Source organism: Mchenga conophoros, linkage group LG3, assembly GCF_057382185.1.
Source record: "Mchenga conophoros isolate Kocher_MC1m ecotype Shallow Benthic linkage group LG3, M_conophoros_male_GT1.1, whole genome shotgun sequence".
Taxonomy (NCBI): Eukaryota; Metazoa; Chordata; class Actinopteri; order Cichliformes; family Cichlidae; genus Mchenga; species Mchenga conophoros.
This window is the reverse complement of record NC_140528.1, coordinates 2,035,444-2,051,347: the sequence shown is the minus strand read 5'-3', so window position 1 is coordinate 2,051,347 and position 15,904 is coordinate 2,035,444. Positions and strand designations below refer to the sequence as shown.

The 15,904-nt window shown below is 41.7% G+C and overlaps 2 long non-coding RNA genes across 2 annotated transcripts; one reads left to right on the top strand and one right to left on the bottom strand.

Moving 5' to 3' along the window:
• Positions 1-3,924: 3,924 nt before the first annotated feature.
• On the bottom strand, positions 3,925-11,481 carry LOC146576965 (uncharacterized). The gene is made up of 3 exons (XR_014891371.1): positions 11,276-11,481; positions 7,324-7,510; positions 3,925-4,051 (listed from the first exon to the last, which is right to left on the bottom strand). It is a non-coding gene; the product is annotated as an uncharacterized LOC146576965 (long non-coding RNA).
• Positions 11,482-12,947: 1,466 nt separating this feature from the next.
• On the top strand, positions 12,948-13,418 carry LOC146576964 (uncharacterized). Its single transcript, XR_014891367.1, has 2 exons — positions 12,948-13,029; positions 13,164-13,418. It is a non-coding gene; the product is annotated as an uncharacterized LOC146576964 (long non-coding RNA).
• The last annotated feature ends 2,486 nt before the right edge of the window (positions 13,419-15,904 follow it).

Sequence of the window (15,904 nt, the reverse complement as noted above, 5' to 3'; positions counted from 1 at the left end):
ACCACCAGAAAGTGGATGTACATCTCAGTCAGGGTCTTGGGCAGCTGTCCTCCCTCTCTGGTTTCCAGCACATCCTCCAGAACTGTAGCAGTGATCCAGCAGAAGACTGGGATGTGGCACATGATGTGGAGGCTTCGTGATGTCTTGATGTGGGAGATGATCCTGCTGGCCTGCTCCTCATCTCTGAATCTCTTCCTGAAGTACTCCTCCTTCTGTGGGTCAGTGAACCCTCTGACCTCTGTCACCATGCCAACACAGTCAGGAGGGATCTGATTGGCTGCTGCAGGTCGTGTGGTTATCCAGAGGCGAGCAGAGGGAAGCAGTTTCCCCCTGATGAGGTTTATCAGCAGCACATCCACTGAGGTGGACTTTCTAGGGTCAGTTAGGATTGTAGTTTTGTGGAAGTCCAGAGGAAGTCGACACTCATCCAGACCATCAAAGATGAACACAACCTGGAAGTCTTCAAAGCTGCAGATTCCTGCTTCTTTGGTTTCAGTAAAGAAGTGATGAACAAGTCCCACCAAGCTGAACTTTTCCTCTTTCAGCACATTCAGCTCTCTGAAAGTGAATGGAAATATGAACTGGATGTCCTGGTTGGCTTTGTCTTCAGCCCAGTCCAGGCTGTATTTCTGTGTTAAGACCGTTTTCCCAATGCCAGCCACTCCCTTTGTCAGCACTGTTCTGATTGGTTCGTCTCTTCCAGGTGAGGCTTTAAAGATGTCTTCTTGTCTGATGGTTGTTTCTGGTCTGTCTGGTTTCCTGGATGCTGTTTCAATCTGTCTGACCTCATGTTCATCATTGACCTCTGCAGTCCCTCCCTCTGTGATGTAGAGCTCTGTGTAGATCTGATTCAGGAGGGTTGGGTTTCCTGCTTTAGCGATGCCCTCAAACACACACTGGAACTTCTTCTTCAGGGTGGATTTAAGGTTACGATGACAAACAGCAGCTTGAAGTTCTGAATGAGAAGAAAAATAAACACTCAATTTCCAAAAAGAACTAATCTTTAAAACATGTTGCTCCATCTTCCATCTCTGGAAAATGTCTCATTTATCCAGCAGCTTAAATCTTTAGATAAATCCTCTTACTGCTCTGCAGATGGTCAGCCAGCTCCTCCTGCTTCATTCTCCTCAGGAAGTCCACTGTGATCTTCACAAATGCCTCTCTGCTGCTGCTCCTCTGACTCTCTAAGCATTCTGGGTAATCTGGACTCAGAACCTTCTGGATCTTCTTCAGCTCATTCTTCACAAAAGTGATGATGTTGTCCTCCAGCAGCTGGAACAGAATATTTATGAATGAGCCAATCAGACTGAAATCATGGAGCCAAACATCAGATCCATGTTGGACACACTGACGATCCACTGGTCTACAAAGAGCAGCATGGAGACGACTGTGAACAGAACAGATGTAACAGTAGTTGTTGTACATGTACAGACCATAAATATGGAGTCCAGCTGTGTTTGATGCTGCTGGGCAGACTGACCACTGGGAACCTCTGAGCTCTGCTGGTCCACTCTGTGGAGGAACCATGAAGGATTAGATCAACACAGGATAAAGATCCAGGAGTTTCTGCTCAAATAACTTCATCTGAATCAACTTTGTCAAGTTTTAGACTCTCAGATTCTGAAGATTTCTATGAACTTTCTTTCATCAGTGATGGAAGTGATGATGTTGCAGAAGCTCAGAGGAAACTTTGAGACTTCATCAAACTGATAAATTCCCTCACTGGAAGGTAAAACTGTGATGAACCATCAACTAATGCTCTCAGGAGGCCAAAGGTCCCTGAATGTAACTGTGCAGTAGATTCATCGAGTGTTTGAAACCTGACCACTTCCATATGTTTTCATTCTAACACAAGAAGTCCTTTTCTCATTGCTTTGATTTGAGTTTTCATTTGAGTTTTCTGAGTCTCGTATTTGGAGTCGAGTCTAATCAATGATCTGACAGAAGAACATTAAAAAGGATTTAGCAGTGCTGTCAAAATTAACATGTAGGGTTAGGGGTTCATCTGTTATCATGATTAACATGATAAAAACCTTTAACACGACACATCTGGAGAGCAGAACAACTCAAAATCCCTGAAATGTTTCTATCAACGCACTTCAACACATGTGCAGATGTGCAGCACATCTGTTAGTGACGGCAGCTGAACCAATCAGCTCAATATGGAAGATGATAAACACACACTGACCTCTCAATGGAAAGTTTGAGCATTAAAAAAATAACAAGACGGACCAGCCGACCAACATGAAGGATTCTGCACATCGTGACAGAAGGAATTTTCTTTTCACCGAAGCACTTCCAGCTTAAAATATCACAACAATGCAAAGCACTGATGACACAACTGCCAAGTGGACAAACTGCAGACCTGTTAGTGTTGTTAATAACATAGTTTTGGTTCCTCGTGTCAAAGACTTGAAGAAGAGTGACAGAGAGTGTTAGACTGCTGCAGGATCAGTGCCACCTCCACAGACCTGTGAAGAAAATGATTGTTTGACAGATGGGCTCAGATTCAGGATCAGCTGAGGAGTTTGTGGCTGACAGAATCCTGCAGGTACAGAGCAGAGCCCATCATTAGCATGCAGGACTGTCCCTGGGGGGGTCGGCTCATTCAGGAGGTTAATCAATGTTTACATGTTCAATAAACATGTTAAGTGTGTAAATTTGCCCTTTTCTCTCGAGTCTGTTTGCTCATGAAATGAACTTTGATTCGTTTACATTAAAAATGATGTTTAATGGTGATTAATCCAAATGAATCCACAGTAACCCTGTGATGAGTCTGATTAAACATTTTCATTAACAGCAGTAATATAGATTATATATTATTATATATTAGTGCACACTTAGCTTTTAGTATATATGTTTGTTACAAAGTTGTATTTACAGCAGAGAAGCTGAGTTAAAGACTGAAAACTATTCAAAGTCTCTTTGAATTGAAGCGTTTAACATTCTTTGTGTTTATTCTGCATTGACTTCATTATATGGTGTAAACGTCTGTTACAGGCTTAAATATAAAGTTGGAAAAATGTAACTGCAGCTATTGATCAAGTAATTGTGATTAATCAGGATTAATGACAGAAGATTGTGTCATTAATTAGTCATTTTTAATCTACTGACAGCACTAGTGTTCACTCTGGTGCCTCCAACTGTTTTACGCCCTTTCAACACCTTCGTGGTCAAAAGTGTACACGCACAAAATCTACAATAAAACCCTCATGCAGCAATAGGACAGACACACAATCCATTTATCTCTGTGTCTCAAACACACACACGTGTATTCAAAGCCTCGATTTGTTCATATTTCATCTGTTGTGTTTTTATCTTCAGCGTTTTCAGTGTTGCTGCATTTACACCAAAAATGTTTCCATTGATGAATCAGATTGATTTGAATGTGTTTCATCCATACAAATCCCTCCCTGGTGGTCACATGACTCTATAACATAACAGGAGTCATGTGACAAGAGTTTCATGCTGTAAAATGTCAAAATGGTTGAATGTGGTGGAGTAAAAATGTGAGATATCAGCTACTTTTCTTCAATATGAAATGTTTGCAGGGCCTGACAGGAAGTGGACGGACGCTCTGATCACTTCCTGTTTGCTGAAGTGGGTTTTCAGTTGTTTAGAAACCAAAGGCTTGTTTTAAAAGACAGTTTAAATGGGACTGAGGGAACGACGTGTTTGTAGTTTATATCCAACAACATCAAGCAGTTTAATCAAAGAGTTCATGTTGCTAACAGCTCACCTCTCTGCAGCAGACACAGGCTGGACTTTAAAATCAATGGGGTGATGTTTAGACGCGTCACTCTGTAAGGACACAGAGCTGGGTGGAGGTCCAGGCTGGTTCCTGTGAATAATGATGGAGCAGTGATGTGAGTGCTGAGCTGTGACATGGAGAAGAGTCATGGACAGTTAGAGATGGTCATCTCACCTCTGAGCTTTGGTCTGGCTCTCATGTTCCCCACACAGAGTGCTTTTAGAGGGAGGGGCTCCCTCCTCTCTGTCCTCACACTGATCCATGCTGCTCAATTCACATCAGCTCACACACACTTTCTACCTGCAGAGGAAACACAAATCATTCATGTGCACATCAGCTGAAATCCTCCTTTCATCATGTGTGCTGTCCAAATATCAGCTGCTTCTTTCCTGCTTCATCTCAGTGTCAGCTGGATGCAGTCAGACAGCAGTGTGAGGCAGAGGAAGCTGCCATCAGCTGCTCTGCTATCAGTCCACTAGATGGAGCCTGAAGCACACACGATGCATTCACTGACACACACTGATTCACTGTGACTGGAAGCTTCAGTCAGTCCAACACGTGTGAACAACATTTTAAACATTTCAGCTGATCCAGGATTCAAAGAGGATCAGCAGAGTTAAAGCTTCACACTAATTCTTCCTGCTGTTTGCAGAGAACTGCACACACACTGATTCACTGCTAATGAGAACCTTCTTCTATGGGCTCAAAATGTGGTCATAAATATTTTGTACTTGTAAAAAAGATTTGTGTGCGTAAAAAAGATTTGTGTGTGGACTTAGAAAAAAAACCCCTGCAAGTTACAAGTACGGATTTTGACCCTATTTTTCTTCCTTTCATCTGATTGGTCAATGTCATGTCAATCACAAATGTAACAATCCCATCAGAGAACAGATGGGTTTGGCTGTCGAGGGGCGCTTTTTTTGACGTGTGGAGACATGAAACCCGAATATAACGGCGAATCATCTTCAAGCAACTTATAGAAGTCCAGATGCTTTTCTTTCCAAGCTCCTTCAACTATGATGACCTGGATGACTGAGAACCTTCACAGGAAAAATGAAACACACTGAACAAAGAATGAAAGACTTTCACAATAAAACAGCAAACAAAGGAACACAACACTGACACGTGAGCTTGACAGAGGAGTGGAGGAAAGGCAGACGAGAGCGAGTGAGGGAAAGAGGAGACAAGAGAGACATGACAGGCTGAGGAAATATAGAATGGAGCACCAGGCCTCACACAAACACACACAAACACACACAAACACAGACACACACAGACACACACAAACACAGACACACACACACAGAGACACACAGAGGCACACAGAGACACACAGAGGCACACAGAGACACAGAGGGAATCTAATGATCAAGGAACTAAACAGGAAGTATAAGAAACTCAAAGAAGCATAAATAAGACTGTAAATGAACCAGAACATAAACCATAATACAAAACATCACCAAAACACAAGAAACGCAAAGTGGTCAAAAGGACCCAGAACCATTAAAGTTCTTTTCTCCGCTCTTCACTGTTTGAGTGCAAACAGACTCCACGTTAAACTATGACAGCACCGTCCCTGCTGCTGCTGTCAAACCTGTTATTCACTTACTGCTCGCCAGTGTTTCTAATGAGTTTTACTCATCCATGAGAGTTTAAAGCTTGCACTTACAAGGTGACTACCAATAAAAATGAGTGTGCTTCACTGTCAGAGCTACGGTGATTCATCCAGTAGGACTTGATAATAAAAATATTTGTTTGATGCTTTGCATTGAGGTGCATTGTTGAATTTGCAGGGACACAATAACCACAGATCAGTTGTTCAAACCACTACAGTAGGGAGCCATGTTATGAATAATAAACCAATAATAATACTAATAATAATAATAATAATAATAATAATAATAATAATAATAATAATAATAATAATAATAATAATGTTAATTTAAGTAATTGTTTTCGACTGAACATCACATATAATGTAACAAGCAGTAAATTCAGGTTAAGTGCATTATTAGCATTTGGAGGAGCTCTTTATCCTTCTTTTTACTGCTCACCTCTTACAAAGTGTTCACACAGTTTGCTAGCCTCTTTTAGCCTGCTAGCTACTGTAGGATTAAAGAAATTATTTTGCTGCTACTGTTCATAACCATCATCTTTATCATTCCATTAATCATCATTTCATTAAAGCATTTATTGAAGCTGTTGACATTACATTAAAGTCTGTATTACAGGTGTTATCATAATCATATAATAATCTTTCATTGCAGGAGCAACTGTAATCATTTTATATGCACCTTGCATTTTGTGCTTATTAAAGAGTTGAGCTCAGTCAATTAATTGGAGGTTTCAAGCCTCGGTCGGCGCGATGTCCGGCCGATCTATTGAGTAAAGTGACTTGGAGCTATGGAGGATTGCATACACGCTTATAATCTAGAAACAGGCCTGACTGTATTCAGCAACCTTCTGCGTTTGAGTTTGCTTGGTAACAGATGACTCAGAATAAGTCAGGAAGTATACTTCTAAAATGTCTTTGTTTCCTCTGTAAAGTGTGCATTTTTTGGTTGTTATTTTGAGGAGCTGTCTGGATGAGGCTATTTGAATAACCAGGTTATTCATTATTATCTTTTATTAGTTTATATCCTTTTTTATTAAGCTTGTAGTAGTGGTTCTTGATTAAAACATTTATTCAATATATTACATGTATACTTTCAGTTAGGTTATTACACACATGAGAGCTGGTGAGGTGAGAGGTGAGATAGAGTGCAGTTGAGGTCATGACACACACACACGCACACATACAGAGTAGGTGAACTTAGGTCTAGGTAAGAGTTCAGACATATTTTGCTTGTAACTGCATTTTTGTGCCTGCATAAGTGATAGTTTGTTGTAGGACGTGCATCTGATGTTCCAGAGATAAGCGAAGAAGATGAACAGGAAGCACCTGCCGTGGAGACGGAGAGAGTGTGCTTTTCTGAATATCTCAAAAGTCGTTGAACAGAACATTTGTGATGTAGAGGTGATGTATCTGCTTTGACGCTTTGACGCATGAGGGGGCGTCATAAATAATAAACTAATAAAATAATAAACCCTGATGCTATAAAAACAACTGCTGGTGTATTTTTGGGCTGATGTTTTGCAGTGTACATCTCCCCACGCGTGTGTTCATTAAAATCATTGTTTGACCCAAACTCTTCTGGACCAGTGTTGTTTTGTAACTCATCCTCAATATCTGAAACCCTTATCATTACGCTAACAAGTCTACTACACACACTAGCAGAATTTAGTTATTCAGCATAATATTTAATCCTTATTATCTGCTCCTCTCACCTCTGTTTACATCTGAAAACAAGAAAATTTAGCCAACAGTTTATTAGCTTCGGTGAAATTATAAACAGGTATCAGCGCGGTCACCTATACTGTGCTTTAATGCTGGAGCAGCAGGAACACCAGTTAATCTAAAATCTCCTTTTCTCTCTAAAAAGTGACAGCAGACTGAGTCAAAGACAGAAACCTTATTTAAACACCAAATATTCACTTCCTGATCCAGGATTCAAAGAGGACGTTGCACTTACTCAGCTTCTTCCAATGAACGTCTTCACTCTGCAGCTCTCTGCTGTCTGGACCAGGTCTGTGTAGAAACAGAGAAAATCCTCTGCTTCTTCTCCGTCAGCAGTCCTCTGTGTCTGCAGACTGCGTCAGATTAAACACTTCACACCAGCAAAGACTCTGAAGCTCACAGGTCAAAGGTCAGCTGCCACACTGTGTATAACAATTCACTTTTGAACAGTAGATAGCCTGTAGGCGTCTCTGCAGTGATAAACAGTTTACACATTAAACACTGAACCATAAAAGAAGCTTGAGCTGCAGCTCACAGGTCAAAGCTCAGCTGCTGCACCCAGTTATGAGTTTAAATAAATCATTAATCATGATCTTTTCCCTCTCAGCACTTTCACTTGGCCTTGGGGTGTTTTGACGGAGCTACACTGTATGTTTCAAATGTTGTAAATAAATTGGGAGTTAGGGCTGGGCAATATGGCCTAAAATCCATATTGCGGTATAATTTGAAGCACGTGCGGTAACGATATATATCACGATATATTCTTTTCTTCTGTATAACGTATTTTCCACACTATAAGGCACACTTACAATCCTTTAATTTTCTCAAAAATCAAGAGTGTGCCTTATGTATGAATTCTGGTTGTGCTTACTGACCTCAAACCGATTTGGGCGTGCAGAAATCTGTTAAAAATGTTTTAGCACAACTTTGGTAAGCTACGAAGCCGCATTGCTTGATGGATTGTCAGAGCATTACGGCTGCCGTGGTGAGGAGCTTCGTGGAGTAATCTGGGTCTAAAACTCTGTCCGCTTCAGGTCCCAAAGTCAAACGAACACTAAGAGTTAAAAACGGTCTAAATTCTTTCATCTTTAATAAAATCATCAGTGTTGCTGCTTTACCAGGTGTAACAATTAAGTTTAACATCCATGAAAACAGAATTTATTAAATTTAACGGAGTTAGAAGTTAACAGGAAGTTAGCTCGCTAGTTTCCACCTAAACATTTCATAGCATGTTCTGACTGAGAGATTTTTGAAACTAATTCAAACAGCTCTACTACCACTTCCAACATAAATGAAGACAGAAAACTAAACAGCAGTGGCGTTTGCAGGGTTACTGAAGTTGGACTACCTGGTATATAATGTTGTGCTACGTGATTGCTAGCGACACAGCTATGTTAGCATAACATTAGCACAGTGAAGCTGGAGGATGAACGCCAACTTTTTTTCCACTCGATAAAAGTTAACGTGAGGGATTCTGGTGGTCAGGGACAAATGCAATCGCATAGCAGGATGCTGTACACGGGCCAAACTTCAGTCAGGAGAACAACTGAAATCATCCATCCACAATACGAGGTTAGTTATTATTCGTCTCGGAACTGAGGACGCCATCATCTACCTGTTCAATCGTGTCTACACCCATCTGGACCAGCCGGCGAGCACTGTGAGGGTCATGTTTTTTGACTTTTCCAGTGCTTTCAACACCATCAGGCCGACCCTCCTGGGTGATAAGTTAGCAGCGATGCAGGTGGATGCTTCTCTGGTGTCCTGGATTGTTGATTACCTGACAGGAAGACCACAATATGTACGTCTCCCACAGTGTGTGTCTGACAAGGTGATCAGCAACACAGGGGCACCACAGGGGACTGTCCTCTCCCCCTTCCTCTTCACCCTCTACACCACAGACTTCAGCCACTGCACAGAGACCTGCCATCTTCAGAAGTTTTCTGATGACTCTGCGGTGGTTGGATGCATCAGCAGGGATGATGAGACAGAGTACCGGGCTGTGGTCGACTCCTTTGTCACGTGGTGTGAATAGAATCATCTGCAGCTCAACGTGGCAAAGACCAAGGAACTGATCGTGGACTTCAGGAAGACCAGGAAACACTTGACCCCTGTTTCAATGCAGGGGGTCAGTGTGGACATTGTGGAGGACTATAAATACCTTGGAGTACACATTGACAATAAACTGGACTGGGCTAAAAACACCACAGCACTTTACAGGAAGGGCCAGAGTCGTCTCTATTTCTTGAGGCGACTGAGGTCCTTCAACATCTGCCAGAAAATGCTGAGGATTTTCTATGAGTCTGTTGTGGCCAGTGCGATCCTCTATGCTGTTGCATGCTGGGGGAGCAGGCTGAGGGTCGCAGATGCCAACAGACTTAATAAACTAATCCGTAAGGCCAGCAATGTTGTGGGGATGGAGCTGGACTCCCTCAAGGTGGTGTCGGAGAGGCGGATGCTGTCCAAGATAAAGACAATGTTGGATGACACCTCCCACCCCACTCCATGACATGTTGGTCAGTCACAGGAGCTCGTTCAGTGAGAGACTGAGATTACCGAAAAGCACCACTGAACGACACAGGAAATCATTCCTGCCTGTGGCTCCCTGTACAACGCATCCACTTAGCACACTGTTTGCTGCTACAACTACACATGTTTCTTTTCCAGCTATTTATTTATAAGTGACTTATGTATGTATGTATGTATGTATATATATGTATATATTGCACTATTCTTAGTTAGTGTATTGTCTGTCTTGTCTTAATGTTGGTTTAAAATGGAGCACTGTAACAAAAAATAATTTCCCCCAGGGATCAATAAAGTATTCTGATTCTGATTCTGATTAATATACTGCAACAACATGGCAATAGAGCAGCTGCGAGAGAATTCAACATTAATGAATCAATGTTACGGAAGTGGAGGAAGTGCAGTTTTTGGCTTTCCCCGTATTTCAAAAGTGCTTTATCTCTTTGCTATGACTGTCGCCCACCATAATTGCAGATGATAATTGTTGTAGCCGCTGCGATGCTTTCGACCAAAAAAGGCGCAGCTTGATGACATCATCAACATGCGCTATCGCGATAGAGCGATATAGTCAGAGGCCCTTTCTCAATTCTAAGTACGCAAGTATGTACTCGCGTTTTCGGCGAGACCGGATTTGCCGAGACCGCACGGACTTGCCGGAAACGCGAGCACGGACTCGCGATTTGTACAATTGGAACACCGGCATACTTGATGATGTCACAGGTCCAGAGTTTTTACTGCCGTCCCCTCTTAATTTAACTGTGAGTACTATGTTATGAAGCTTAACTTTAATCACAGCCAAACCGGTTTACTCAGGAACAAATAAAACACTGAAATAAGCCAAACATTAACATTTAGAAGTGATCTAAGTGACATATATATCATGTTTAACCTCAGTGGTGAAATCTCTATTAATAAAAATAGTGTACATGTACATACGTGTACATACCTTAATAAAAACAAGCAGGTGAGATGTTACAATGCTTTTATTTTTATTTTAGTAGACACTCAATACAATAGACAGCTGCTGGGGTTTGGGGTTTGTTTAACCTGAGTAGCGAAAAGACCGCGGGGGGGGGGGGGGGGGGTTGAAAACGATGCGCTGTTCTCGCCAGCTCTAATGATCCTCGACCTCGCTGTCTGCTATGGAGCTGGCGGGTCACAGATGTCTCCGAAAACGCCGGAGCGTGTTTGGAAATAAATGATATCTTGATAAATTGAGCAGATATTTGAAGTTTAAACGTTTATTTTGTGACCCAGAAAGAGTAATATTTAAAAGTTTTCAGCCCCGCTCGTCCACCATTGCCACGTTTGAGTTTTGGACGAAATGCATTCTGGGATATTTAGCTGTACAAAGTCCACACAAGTCACCACCGATGCATGCTCGATAAAAAGGGCGGAGCGAGAACTCGGCTTGATGCGTACTTCGAATTGGAACAGTACTTGGTCTCCGACTGATGACGTATCCCGAGTAGACGAGAACGCAAGTACGCACAAGTACGCATATTGAGAAAGGGCCAAAATCTCTATCGTTGACCAAGTTTAATCGATTCTATCGTATATCGTTTATATCGCCCACCCCTACTGGGAGTGATTTTGTTGTATTGGTTTGTTTTTTGGTTTTATGTTTCCAGGTACATGAATGAAGACAGATTCACTCTTACCTTTTCAAAATGTCTATAAGGTAGACGAGGTCTATGCTTTTCTGCCCCTTCACAGATAATCCCAGTGATTTTCCTTTGGTCTGAAATCTCACCTGATCTTGTGATATTGAGAGTCATCTGCCTTTGAGGCAGCTAACCAAACAGTGTTCTCTAAACTCTAACTTTAATATACTTTGATATATTTCAGATTTCTGAGCTCTGCTCTGACTCCGTGCCAGTAGCTCCTTAATATGACTTTAGTTTGATCAATAATTAACCTTCAAAAAGTTTCTGTTCCCACCCCACCACGCCGAACAACCCTGAGAACAAATAATATGATGTGGGTGTGTCGGCAGGCTTCAGCACTGTGAGCATTAAACACAATAAAAGACCCACAAGTTCCTGCTCAAAGGTCAGCTGCCTTCAGATCAATCATTAACCTGCAGCAGGTTGTGGCCTGATGTGTTTGTAAGAGTTTCACTTTCAGGAGGAGAAGATTTAAACGAGTCACACAAATGTGAACTACAAAGTCTGTGACACACAATTTATGCAAACTGCATGAAATCTGACCTGAAGAAATCCAGTCTTCTGCCTGTTGTGGTTGTGACAGCTGCTCGTAGGAGAGTTTGTTTGTAGGAGGTGGAGATGTTCTCAGATCAAGTGCGTAATCGTCTCTTTGTGTAGACGCTAAAAGCTGTGAGCCAAAACTCTCTGCTCTGAAACTCTTCACTCAGTCCTCACGCTGAGAGTTTAGAGGCTGAACTTCTTGTTCCTCCATAACACTTTTCATGAAACAGCAGAAATGAGCTTGTGTTTCTCAGCAGTGCGCACACAGAGAACCGATCCTCTCTGCTCAGTCTGAACAAATCAAAGTGAAACGTCAGTGAAAACACAGCTGCTGATCAAACTGTGTCAGATTAATGCCTCAATGTTTCACTGTGAGGTTAAAAAATACATAAAAATGATTTAAAGAAGTAGGAGGCAGATTTTCACAATAAGAGCACTTTGTTTTTAATTCAGTTAATGTCAAACTGTCATCAACACCTCTGTGTTGTCTCCGTCTCTGAGCAGATTCAGGCATTACTCAAATAATAAAGGCTTTTTTTCACTATTATACTTTTCATTAGTCTCCAGGTTGATGATTATAAACAGAATTATTAAAGTTTTTATCATTTCAGGCTGAAAATCAACATGAATTTGGTTCTAATCAAAGAAGCTCCTTTAATGTGTGTCATTAAAATCCTCACACAGACTTAAAAAGGCGACATTAACATTAAAATAAATGAAAGAAGCTTCAGCTGAGAGCTTCATGCAGTCATCATCAGCAGCTCATAGCAGTCACAGCTCTTTATTACGCAGCTTTGCAGGAATTAAAGTGGCTGAAGTGTCAGAGTTTGTGTGAGAAGCTGCTTCATGGACAGCTGTACACACGTCTTTATTATTTCTTCATAAATCAAACACACAGGTTTGTCTGCAGATGATTTAAAGTGTGTCGTTGTGCAGTTAAAGCTGTTTGTGTGACGCCCTGACCTCCTGTGAATGAAACAGCCAATCAGATCCATCAGAGAGAGAGCAGGAAGTGTTGTGTGTTTGTGACAGAACAAGGAAACAGTGATGATGATGAACATAAAGATCCTCTGATGACGTGTTTGTGTTTCCTGTTACAGTAACGCTTGTTCATTGGTTGCCAGGAAGTCAGAGGTCAGCTGATGCTGCGAGCAGGAAGTGAACCAAGGGAAAGGTTCACTCTACTCAATCTCAAAGAAAATATGCTGGTATTTGTTGATGTTGATGGTACAATAAAAATATATAATATAATAAATAATAAAATATCATGTGATGATGAGATGTGTTGTTGGTGTTTGTATTTTCTGTAAATGTCTTTTTTAATGTAAATGCTTTGTTCCAGACGGACAGGGAATCAGTTGCTGTACGATGACATCATCTTGATGTTGACGAGGAGGGCGAGAAAAACTAGTTTTGTCCTGCAGATGGCGATCTTGCACCGTGTTCAGAGAGCCGACACTTTGATGGTGCTGCTCTACTCAGCTTACTTTAGCCTGGGTTGGACTCTATATGAGCAGCTTCCACTCTGGTTTCACTCTTAAACACACTTGTTTGATTTCGCTTGTAAAAGTTGAAGAATAAATATTTTATTACAAAATTATTTGTTGATGCATTTTTTTAGGGTCAAATATCTTGTTTGATTTGAGGAATGAACTGTTAGGGTGGAAAAAGTGAATCAGGGTAAAATAGTGGTGCTTTATATCAGTGAAGATGTATAATGTAATTTAAAATGTTGATGATGGGTTGTAGTGGGCTTGTACTTACAAAACTGCCTCATTTTATTGGAACGATCCACAGTTGCATCCATTCACGGATGACATCTGACATCATTTGACATCTGGTCTGAACACGTTTGTACACAAGATGCCTCAGTTCTGGATGTTCCCACAGACTCCTCTGTGCACCTAAAGGAAAGGTCAAGGGTCAGCAGCACATGTAGTTGGGACAAGTCTTCAGTCGCACAAACTACACAATCATTTTCCTCCAATGACGACTTTTCACTTGCAGAAATGGTCCTGTGTGATTTCCAGGCTGTGATATAAAAACTAGTTCCTAATGGCAGCGACTCACTCAGTAAACATGTGTTTCCTTCACCAACCTCACACACAGATCCAATAAGATCAGGAAGTGGGCAGTATAGTACAATATGTGTTATTCTGTGCTGCACTGCCCAAACTAAAGATCTGCTGAAGTGTTGGAAATGATCCAGATGTTTATTTTGGACGATACAGCAGAAGATCAGACATGAAAGTGGAGATAACACAGAAGACCTGCAGCAAAGGTCAGAGGTCAGACTGGGCCCCTGGATTCAACAATGAGCCAATGATCATCAAGCAGTGACTAAAGCAGAGCCCTGACCTTCTGACATTCATCACACAGTCAGAACAAATGTCTGCTGATGACTTCATCTCATGAAACGACTGATAGATGTCAGTTCATTGATCAGCTGAGCTGCTGATCTTCATCGTCACAGAAACATTCAGCTTGTTTCAATCAGTAAATAACTCCCACTACTCCCAGTTTGAACTGTTCCCACTCAAAATGCTGTGAGAACAATGATCATTGTAGAACTTCACAAACATCACGTGTTGTTTTCCACATGTAAGATCAGCAAACACACAGAAACTTCCTGTTGCCACACACGGCCTCTAAAATCTCTTCCACGCTTTCTGTCTGAAGTCCACTCTCTGTGTCGGATCCACAGGAAACAACAAGATCTTATTAACATGGTTTTCAATGTGTCTCCTTCCAAACAGTCCAACCAATGAACAAATGTGTGTATTTGTGGAGGCCGAACAAAAGCATGACACATTTCTCTGTTTCTATAAACTGGAGTCAAACACAAACATGAAGAGTTTCACTGACAGACTCCAAAATGCCCCCACAGTGGATCAAAGGGAAATCCTACAGTGTGGCCAGAGACTTTTAATGGCTCCAACATCAACACATCCACAATGTTGGATCCAGTTGTGCCTCACAGAGTTACTAAGACACACCCTCTGCCAGCATCACAACAGCTCCACCTGCTTCACCTGCCTCCTCAGCATCTGTACACCTGAAGAGAAAAGAAAGGCTCCAACAGCTCAAATCTACAAAGGATTCATGAAGTTTCATCCAACAATAACATGTTTGCCTTCCACAGTGTGCTGTTAGACACCACTGTACCTCTGCCATTTCAAAAAGAGCAGCTTGGGAACATTTTGGCTCCAAACACTTTGTGTTTAAGTTCTTTGTTTTCTTTGTGAAGCCGACAACATCTGGAGCTTTGTGACTCATAGAAACATCATTTTGTTCTTTAGATGACAGCAGATTGGGACTGAATAATCAATCACTATCAAACCAATAAAGACAAACATGCTGATTTTACAGGAACTTTGTTGGAGAAGCTGCAAAGACATGAAACTGGTGGAGATCCCAAACCAGTTGATAGTGCTGGTTATTCCAAATAAAGCTGTTTCCCTTTGAGATGAAATGACTTTCTGTCCTGATATATAATAAAGATGTTGTTGTTTTTGAGCCCCTGTATTAAAAGTAGTTTAAAGTCAGCTTGAGTTTGATGTCTTTATGTCAAAGCTGCTCATGATGTTGAGCTGCTGATGGAATAAAAACAATATAAAAGCATGTAGTCCAGACTTAAATGTAGCCTGTTGTTAGCTGAGGTCCACACACAGTGTTTGACAGTGTAAAGTGTGTGAAAGGGCTGCTGGTGGAGCTCACTAGGATGAGCAGGTGACCACGAGGTGGAGAGCAGCTGGCCTGGCTTTGACCCGGGCCACGCCCCCTTTCTCTCTGCTTTGCTGTCACTTATCTTCACTGCTCTGTCCAATAAAGCTGAAAAAGGCCCCGAATCAAAGAAATCTGCTGCAGCCTCTGAAACGTCTTCTGTTTCCTTCCCGACGGCTTTTTCACCGTCAGCCCATCAGACAGTCCAGCAGCATTTATGATGATGTCATGATGTTGAAGAGGCTGCTACGGTGGCCTCCCATGACCCCCAGCCTCATCACAGCTGAGATGCAGACATTTGAAAACATTCAGCAGACAACTGAATAACAGTCCAACACAACAGTCTGTGTGCAGACACAC